General features: G+C 44.5%; 3 pseudogenes; all 3 read right to left on the minus strand.

The window, feature by feature from the left end:
* Window positions 1-3259: 3259 nt before the first annotated feature.
* On the minus strand, window positions 3260-3378 carry LOC149244976 (5S ribosomal RNA; annotated as a pseudogene).
* Window positions 3379-3432: 54 nt separating this feature from the next.
* On the minus strand, window positions 3433-3551 carry LOC149244977 (5S ribosomal RNA; annotated as a pseudogene).
* Window positions 3552-4125: 574 nt separating this feature from the next.
* LOC149244978 (5S ribosomal RNA) lies at window positions 4126-4244 on the minus strand (annotated as a pseudogene).
* Window positions 4245-9487: the final 5243 nt, after the last annotated feature.

A 9487-nucleotide genomic window follows, 5' to 3' on the forward strand; every position in this document is an offset into this window, starting at 1 on the left:
TCTTCGCACCTGACGATAGACTCTCATCATTGGTCGTCGATTGGGTGATTCCACGAGTGTTCGACTTCAGCTCCTTTTTCACACTTTGTGGATTGTGCTAGACAGTACCTTAAGAGGCATTGGCATTATTGGTGGTTTCTCTCGCACTTGTTAATGGTTTCCATCAGTGACCGGTAATCAAGCGACTTTTTGTCATGCTTGACCTCAACACATCTATTCGCATGTTAGGATTTGTACTATGATCGAACGGGTTCAAGACCCCGAACTCAGATTACGTATGTTCGGGTTGCTTGGATTGGTTTTAAGAATACATGACTCGTTGATGGATGGTTGCGACCATATCTTTGTCATCATCATGGTCTCATTAGCTGGACAGTTGCGTCCATACCACAGACCTTTTTTGTATGTCTTTTGGATGGCTGCACCCATGCCTAGAACTACATGTACTTCATTACCAGAGATATTAGTTGTACTTGCGTGCAGGGTCTTCCGGATGGTGTTCCTATTTAGTCAGTTTCGTAAAGCATTTCGCCCCTCCCTCTCTCTCGGGCTTCATACTTTAGGGGGCATCTGTTACACAGTAATTTGTCACTGTCTTCATCCCAGTCTTCCTACTGTGTCATGTGTCCAAGTCATACACACTCATAATATACAAATTCTCTCTGATGTTACCAAATGACCCACTTTTCCAAAGTTTTCTGCATCATCGTGTTTGTTGGCTTAATAAATGCGTTGAAGGGCGCTCCAAAACAGTCCGGAAGTGCTACCATCGCGGAAGTACACCTGATTCCTGCAATGGTCCGATTTTATGTGCCAGCACGACTGTCGCTTGTAATCTTCAGCGATGACCTGACTAGCTACGTTATTCAATAGCGATGTCAGCGCGAAGACTAGGTATGTGCCCGCGATGATCCAGATTGGGCGAATTTGTTCCAACAGTCGGCCTTCCAGATGACTCCAGACTTGGTTGTTGGCATAGTTTGTGTCGCCCTCCTTTCTCTGGCGTGGTTGTTCCATCATTTATGCTACCTTCCTTGGAGATAAGCTCACTCTTCCACCTTTCATGGAGACTCCTTCTCCTATTTAAACCCTCACCATTGCTATGTGCTGCTAGTTTGGAGTTCTTAGTTTTTGGAATTCTTAGTCTTTGGAGTGGTTGTTGATAGTGATGTTATTGCTTGTGAGTTTGCTAGATAGCTGGTGTGAGTGTGACAAGTGTGGGATTGTTGATAGCTTGAGGAAGGTTGTGAAGTGCCCTTAATCTTGTGTAAAACTTGTGAGTGAGAGAGACTTGTATGTTGGGAGATCCATCTTCAAAGAGTGAATGCTTGAGGAACATGCTAGCTAGATCCTTTTGAGAAGGCTTGTGACATCAAGACTTTGGTTGTAATCTTACTCTTATTTCATAATTAATGCAATCAATGATGTTTTCCTATGTCTTGTATGTAATGTACTTGATATCTCATGACTTCTTGACTTTGTCAGTAAATAGATCATTGTTGTTCCGGTTACGTGCTTTGTTGTATTTCATTTGCATTGTTTCATGTTGATTACTCATTGGGAGAAGGAAGCGGAAGCTGGAGCAGTGCAATGGAACTCCATCGACCACCGGTTGAGGTAGGCCTCCAACTATGGTTGTTTAAGGAAAACTATTGTTGATTTTTCCTTGTTTGTGACTAGACCCACTCTAGGGCTAGAGGGGTTGCCTTTGTCCCCACAGGGAACACTTTCCTGCATCACTGGAAACACTGTTAGAAAGAGGAGAACAGTGAAGAAGGAGACAAAAGATATAGAAGCAGATGCAGGGAGCCGAGCCAACCTGTAGAGCTGACGCAGCATCAAGCAGAAAAAAGGCTTGAGAGGTTCAAGCAATCCCTATGAGGATATCTGTCGGGAACTGAGTACCAAATTGGACTCATCCCATCAAGACCAATTGAGGTTGAGACCTGGTAAGGAAGAGTCTGTGCACTCTAGTGGCTTGGGGGATCCAATAACCACCCTACCAAGCATCATATTTTTCAGGAGACTCAATTTGAGCTCCTCATTGTAAAAACTCTGCTTTAAGACACAATAAAATAAGGCCACCACTGAAAGCTGGACCGGAGACGTAGCCTAGGAGGATTGGGTGAACTCCTTATTAATTTGTTGTTTTCTTGTATTTTCTTAATATGTTTCTCTTACTATTTTCCATTTTCCAGTGTCTATGTATTTCACAATCTTATCGACCCGTTGCCTAAGATAACATAGACACATGCTAGCACATGAGTCTATAATACCTTCATTCATTAATTAATCAATTGAGGTCACTCACGAGTGATTTTTAGATCACATATTCAAAAATGCCTGGTATAAGCCTTATTACCATTGAACACCATATCAATACATGCCTGATGCCTCCCATGTTAGGAAAAAGAAACAACTATTACATCCCTCCAAAGTTGTAGCTATCAAACAAAGAATTGATAAATTGCACAAAAGTGGGTTCACTTACTTCATTACTTACACATCTTTGGTTTCCAACCCTATACCCATCAACAAGAAATAGGGGATAATTTGTGTATGTATTGACTTTTGTGATTTGAGTAAAGCATGCCCTAAAGATGATTATCCCACTCATTTTATTAATTAGGAAACTTTATGGGGCATGAGAATTTATCCTTCATATACTTTTTCCTAGGCTAAAATCAAGTTCATATCTGACACATAGATTAGTACATGACTGCATTCACTACTCCTTGGGTTACCTTCACTTATAGAGTCATTCCCTTTGGTAAAAATAATGTTGGATCCACCTTCCAATAAGCCATGAACTACAACCTGGCATCGCCCTCTGCCCTCACAGGGCCAACTAGACAGCGGTGAAGAAGGTGTAAGTTGCACACAACCGACGACGCTGCGTAGAGCTCGCTAGGCTTTCCATTGATGATCCATGCATTTTTCCAAAATCTAAATTCATAGAAAGAGAGAGCATATGACTTAAACCTCAAACCTACTTTCCTCATGATGTTTTCACTGCAATAATGTGAATAGTACCGGGTTCATCTTCAACTCTCACAATATGTCACCTTTGTTGCCCCTAGAATCCCTCCTGTGACTTGCAACTAAGATGATAAGTTGGCATCTCATTTCTGAACTCGAACCTCTGTGATTCATCACGGTCATAGAAAAGGCTCTTCCGGGTTAATCACACATGATTTCTTTGGCGTCAATGTTTTGATGAATTTGCGTGGATGCCTCGTCGTGGGAAAAAAAGAGGGGGAGGGTGCAAAACTAGAATTTCCCGGGAGGTCACCCATACTAGTACTACTCTAGCACAAGCACACTTAACTACAGAGCTTGGATGGGATCCGATGCATTAACACTAGTATGATTGCACCTATAAGGATCTCGTGCCCTCCCCCTCTTCAACGGGCACCGTGTAGGAAAAGGGGGAGGGTGCAACACTAGGACTTCCTGGGAGGTCACCTATCCCAGTACTACTCTAGCCCAATCACACTTAACTATGAAGTTTTGATGGGATCTGGTGCATTAACGCTGGTATGATCACACCCACAAGGATCTCGCAACCTCCCCCTCTTCAATAGAGACCTGCGAGCCTCGGGGAGTGCTCGCGGCCCTCGATCCGAAGTATCTCGACACAGTGTTTGCTCTCCTTCCCCTGGTGCAACACGTTCCCCGACCTGGCACCACCCTCGGCCCCCGTAGCACCACTCGTATGATGGAGAAGAAGGCATAAGTTCCGCGGCCACTGATGATGCTGCGTAGAGCTTGTTGGGCTTTCCATTGATGATCCATGCATTTTTCCAAAATCCGAATTCATAAAAAGAGAGAGCATATGATTTGAACCTCTAACCTACTTTCCTCATGACGTGTTCACTGTAATGACGTGAATAGTCTCGGGTTCATCTTCCACTCTCACAATATGTCACCTTTGTTGCCCCTAGAATCCCCGTTATGACTTCCAACTAGGATGATAAAGTGGCATCTCGTTTCAAAACTCGAACCTCTGTGATTCATCACGATCAGAGAAAAGGGTCTTCTGGGTTAATCACACACGATTTCTTTGGCGTCAACATTTCGATGAATCCACATGGATTACCTCCCAACGCGAAAAAAATGGGAGGGAGGATGCAGCACTAGGACTTCCAGGGAGGTCACCCATCCCAGTACTACTCTATCCCAAGCGCGCTTAACTGCGGAATTCTAATGGGATCAAGTGCATTAACACTGGTATGATCACACCTATAAGGATCTCGCACCCTCCCCCTCTTCAATGAGAACCATGGAGGAAAAGGGTGAGAGTGTGTTGTGCGTGGAGCATGATTGTTCAAAGGTCTTTGTTTTAGCTGGATGTATACCCCAAGAAGTTTTGTACACCCCTCCACGCGGGGGGGTGCGAGGGGGACTTGTCTCCCCCGCGGGGGTTCGGGGGGGTTGATCCCCCCCGGCTGGGGGGTCTGGGGGCCAGTGGTCCCCCGGCGGGGGTCGGGGGTAGCGTCCCCAAAGCTAAAAATAGATGTAAAATTGCCTTGTAAAAGTGTAGTAATTTCTAGTCAATCTGGGCCGTTCATTAGGCGGATGATCTGAAGGTAGAACTTATGTTTAGTTTAGGGTTTTTTGACCTAGAAGGCAACCCCTCTCTTTGTATGAGGGCATTGTATTTGAGGCTATGTAATAGATGTGTATTCTGTGAGCGAGAAATAGAGAGGTGAGGCTGTGAGAGAAAATAGAGGATATTACAGTGGATCTGCTATAGGTTGTGTCTCTTCATTTTGCTGGATAATAGAAAGGAAGGACTGGCTGTTCGGGGTGGACGTAGCCCAAACTGGGTGTGTGATGTAGGAAAGTGTTCCCTCTACAGACAGAGGCAACCCCTCTAGCCCTAGAGTGGGTCTAGTCATAAACAAGGACAAATCAACAGCAATTTTCCTTAAAAGTTCAAGTTGGAGGCCTACCTCAACCAGTGGTTGATGGAGTTCCGTTGCACTGCTCCAGCTTCTGTTTTCTTCTCCCAATGAGTGACCAACCTAAAACAAAGCAAAGGAAGTACAACAAAGCACGTAACCGGATACAACAATGATCTATTTACCCATAAAGTCAAGAAATCATGAGCTATCTAATACATTGCATACAAGACATAGGAAAACATCATTGATTGCATTAAATATGAAATAGAGTAAGCTTACAACCCAGGTCTTGATGTCACAAGCCTTCTCAAGAGGGTCCAGCCAGCATGTTCCTCAAGCATTCACTCTTAGAGATGGATCTCCCAAATTACAAGTCTCTCCCACACACAAGTTTCACACAAGATCAAAGGCACTTCACAACCTTCCTCAAGCTCTTAAACAATCCCACACTTGTCACACTCACACCAGCTATCTAACAAGCTCACAATACTATTAGAAACACTCCAAAGACTAAGAATTCCAAACTATTCCAAAACTAGTAGCACATAGCAATGGTGGGAGTTTAAATAGGAGAAGGAGTCTCCATGAATGGTGGGAGGATGAGCTTATCTCCAAGGAAGGTAGCACAAATGACGGAACAACCACACTAGAGAAAGGAGGGCGACATAAACAAGGCCAACAACCAGGTCTGGAGTCATCTGGAAGGCCGACTGTTGGAACAAACTCGCCCAAACTGGATCATCGTGGGCACATAACTGGTTTGCCGTGCTGACATCGCTATTGCATAATGGAGCTAGTCATGTCATCGCGAGAAAATACAAGCAACAGTTGTACTGGCACTTGAAATTCGACCATCGCAGAAATCACGTGTACTTCCACGATGGCAGCGCTTCTGGACTATTTTGGAGCGCCCATCAACGCATTTATTTGGACAACAGACGCGATGAGGTAGAAACTTTGGCAAAGTGGGTCATTTGGCAACATCAGAGAGCATGAGCATGAATGATTTTGGACTCATGACACAGTAGGAAGACTGGGAGGAAGGCAGTGACAAATTATTGTGTAACAGATGCCCCCTAAAGTATGAAGCCTAAGAGAGAGGGAGGGGTGAAATGCATTATGAAACTAACTAAACTGGAACACCATCCGGAAGAACCTACACGCAAGTACAACTGATATCTATGATAATGAATTACATGTATTCTAGGCATGGGCGCAACCATCCAAAAGACATACGAAATAGGTCTGTGGTATGGACGCAGCCACCCAGCTAATGAGACCATGATGATAATAAAGGTATGGTCGCAGCCATCCATGAAGACTCAGGTATGGTCGCAGCCATCCATGAATGAGTCATGTAATCATAAAACCAATCCACACAGCCCGAACATGTGTAAGCTGAGTTCAGGGTCTTGAACCCATCCGATCATAGTACAAATCCTAACATGAGAATAGATGTGCTGAGGTCGAGCATGATATAAAATCGCTTGATTACCGATTAATGATGAAAACCATTAACAAGCGCGAGAGAAACCACCAATAATGCCAATGGCTCTCAAGGTACTGTCCAGCATAATCCACAAAGTGTGAAAAAGGAGCTGAAGTCAAACACTCATGGAATCACCCAATTGACGACCAATGATGAAAGTCGACCATCAGGTGTGAAGAACTTGCCATTGAGGCATGCAAGCTCTAAGGTACCAAAGGGGATCTCTAGGTCAATCTCCTGGATAATGAGCTGAAGTCGACAGGAGACGACTCGTCGCAGGAGGGCCATAATGTTTCCCCCATCAACGACATGAGATAAGGAACAAGTGGTAGATGGCGAAATAGAGTACTAGAGGAGAAGGCGAGGGTGTAAATTGCAGAAGGATTATACTCTTGAACATGTCGACGACACGACTCCGGAGGGGGGGTGTGGTAACATTCAGGCATCAATGGATCAGAGGCTCGGAGGAGATGGCATGAATCGAATGGAATGAGGCTAGAAAGAGAACACAACCCGTGGAAGGCTAAATGAAGATGTATGGATGTCCCAACCTGACAAGAAGCAAAAGTGTCGATGTTCAAGAGTGACTAGCTGCCATAGACAATCAATGATAAAACTGTTGTTGAGTGCAACCTAGTAATAGTTTAATAAACCCTAGGAAGGAGAAGCTCGAGTCCCGTCATGGTGACGAGTCCAATGTCTTCAGGGTTTAACGAGTCCGACATAGGTGAAACTCGGAGTCTTTTTCATGTTTAGAGAGTTTGAAAAAGACACGGAAAAGAAAACTCCAGGGGGGTCCTTTTTCGTAGAGTTGTGTCTCTCGAGCCTAAAAAAGTATAAAACAATACTCGAAAGAATTGCCCAGCCATTGCGATCGAGGAGTACTTTTCGTAAGTAGTAACTTCGACACGAAAAAGTAGAAAAGCGGTCGGAAGCACGTCGTTTCACAACCAATAATGAGCCTGAAACGACAAAAGCCCTACAATCTTTTTTGTGTTTAAACGGTCAAAAAAAGAGCTTAAAGGCGACTGCCTCTCATTTCTTTTAATGAGTCAAGAGGGAAAAATCGACAATCTTGTCATCTTTAAACGGTCGGAAAAGAGTTGAAAGCAGACCTCCATTTTTATTTTATTTTTTAACGAGTCAAAAAGGGAAAAATACTCGGCAATCTTTTCATCTTTTACGAGTCAGAAAAGAGCGTAAAGGAGACTCGTCCTAGAGGAACAGGTAGTATAAAGGGTAGCAACTGGTTCCAGCAATAGTGGAACTGCTCAAAACATGTAATGGTCAAGAGGCTGGCTAATAAAACCACTCATCATTGTGGTTCCTCAGGAAAGGAAAAACAACCAAGTGAAAGCATACGATCGGCCAAATAGATGGTGGCAATGGAATGAAACAACCAAGGCTCATCTAGCAAAATGTAGCCGATAAACGACAATCACGAGATGTAAATTGGGTATGGGTTCATTTTTACACAAGCTTGAACCATGGAGAACTCTGCTTGGATTCGGTTTCATGTTTTCACAAGCTTGAAATGAAAAACTATGCTTGCTATAAATTTGCATGCCCCCAGCATGACGACGCAAATCGAGGTGCATGCCCCCCAAGCTTCATTGCATTCAACGAAGTGGATGGAATGAAGCTTCATTTGCGAGATTTGAGAAAGACTCGACTTGGATTTTACGAAATCTTAAGAAAAGACTCGATTTGGAAAGAGAGATTGTTTCATTTTTTAATGAGGTTGACACAATAACAGAACCATCCTCATAACCCTTGTTTCATTTTTTAAGCGAGCTTGACACAATATCAGAAACTGTGCTTGTACACCTCGTTTCATTGTTTAACGAGCTTGACACAAGATCGAGAACTATGCTCGTAACCCTGTTCATGGGCCATCCAAGAATGTGGCTCCCAAGAGGCCTTCATGGGAGGGAAGAAATGCACTCTGGGAGGAATACATGTCATGATGCACCAATGATAGATCGGGTTCCAATGCCCCCAGTACATCTTGTACAAGACCAGCTGCATGGTCATCAGCAGAGGCGGAGACAGAACGGGTAGCCACATAATTGACCTGTGGCACGGAAGGTACTGCTTGAGAGCAAGAACCGAGAGGGGATGACTACTGCGCAGGAGGCACCGGGGGACTAAAGAACGATAATTGATCGATAGTCATTATTCTTCCCTTGTGTGGAAAACAAACCACGCAGAAAAGGGAAGAAATGAGGGCCCCCATGGCATAAATGTAGTCACAGCCAAGGGGAAGACTAAAATTCGCACCTTCGACAACCATGACGTCAATACAGACGGTTTTTCCCCCCAAAGTAACAGGAAAATTTGGGAGGATACCGAGAGGTTGACAGGGTTCTCCATCGAATGCCAACAGATTCTGTGTGATCGACACAAGCTGTGGGGAACCCAAAGCTTGCCAAGTAGTGGAGGGCATAAGACTGATAGACGCACCCTCATCCAAGACAGTGTCAAGTATGACCTTATCGTAGGCGTATACTGTAATCTCGAAAGGCACATAGGATGGAAGGCGGAAAGTAGTCAAATGACTCCAGTCGAAGGTGACGACCAAACTACTTGGTGGGGGAATCGTATGATTACCCCCATGCCCCCCAGGAACCGGAGAAGGACTCCCCAAATCAGCAGGGATAGGAGAGTCATTTTCAGACTCTAGAGAATCTGACGAGACAAGAATAACATGAGCATGACGCTCTTCTGAGATAGAGTGATCAACAGGTGGTGAACCTGAGTCGACACTCTCTCTGACTAATGGTTGGTGTAGAACAGGCTTAGCTAGGCTCGTAAGAAGGAGGACGGACAAGAGAAGAATCTGAGCCAATCTCTTTGTCGACGGGGAGAGGTTCTGGAGAAAGCTGTTGATAATTAACGGGGAGTTGGGGTGAAGAAGCTGTAAGACTGTCCAAAATGGCGGAAGCTTTATCCATGAGCGGACAAAGGTGAAGGGGATGATTGCCTTCACACAGTCGATAGGGGAATCGGTCCTTCCCTTCCTTCTTACGGTCACCAGTTGCTAGGATATCATCGCCTTGAGCTTCAGAGGACGATGAGGGACGAACCATAT

Source organism: Pinus tabuliformis, chromosome 7, assembly GCF_031772625.1.
Source record: "Pinus tabuliformis cultivar Carrire ecotype Pingquan chromosome 7, CPIR1, whole genome shotgun sequence".
NCBI lineage: Eukaryota > Viridiplantae > Streptophyta > Pinopsida > Pinales > Pinaceae > Pinus > Pinus tabuliformis.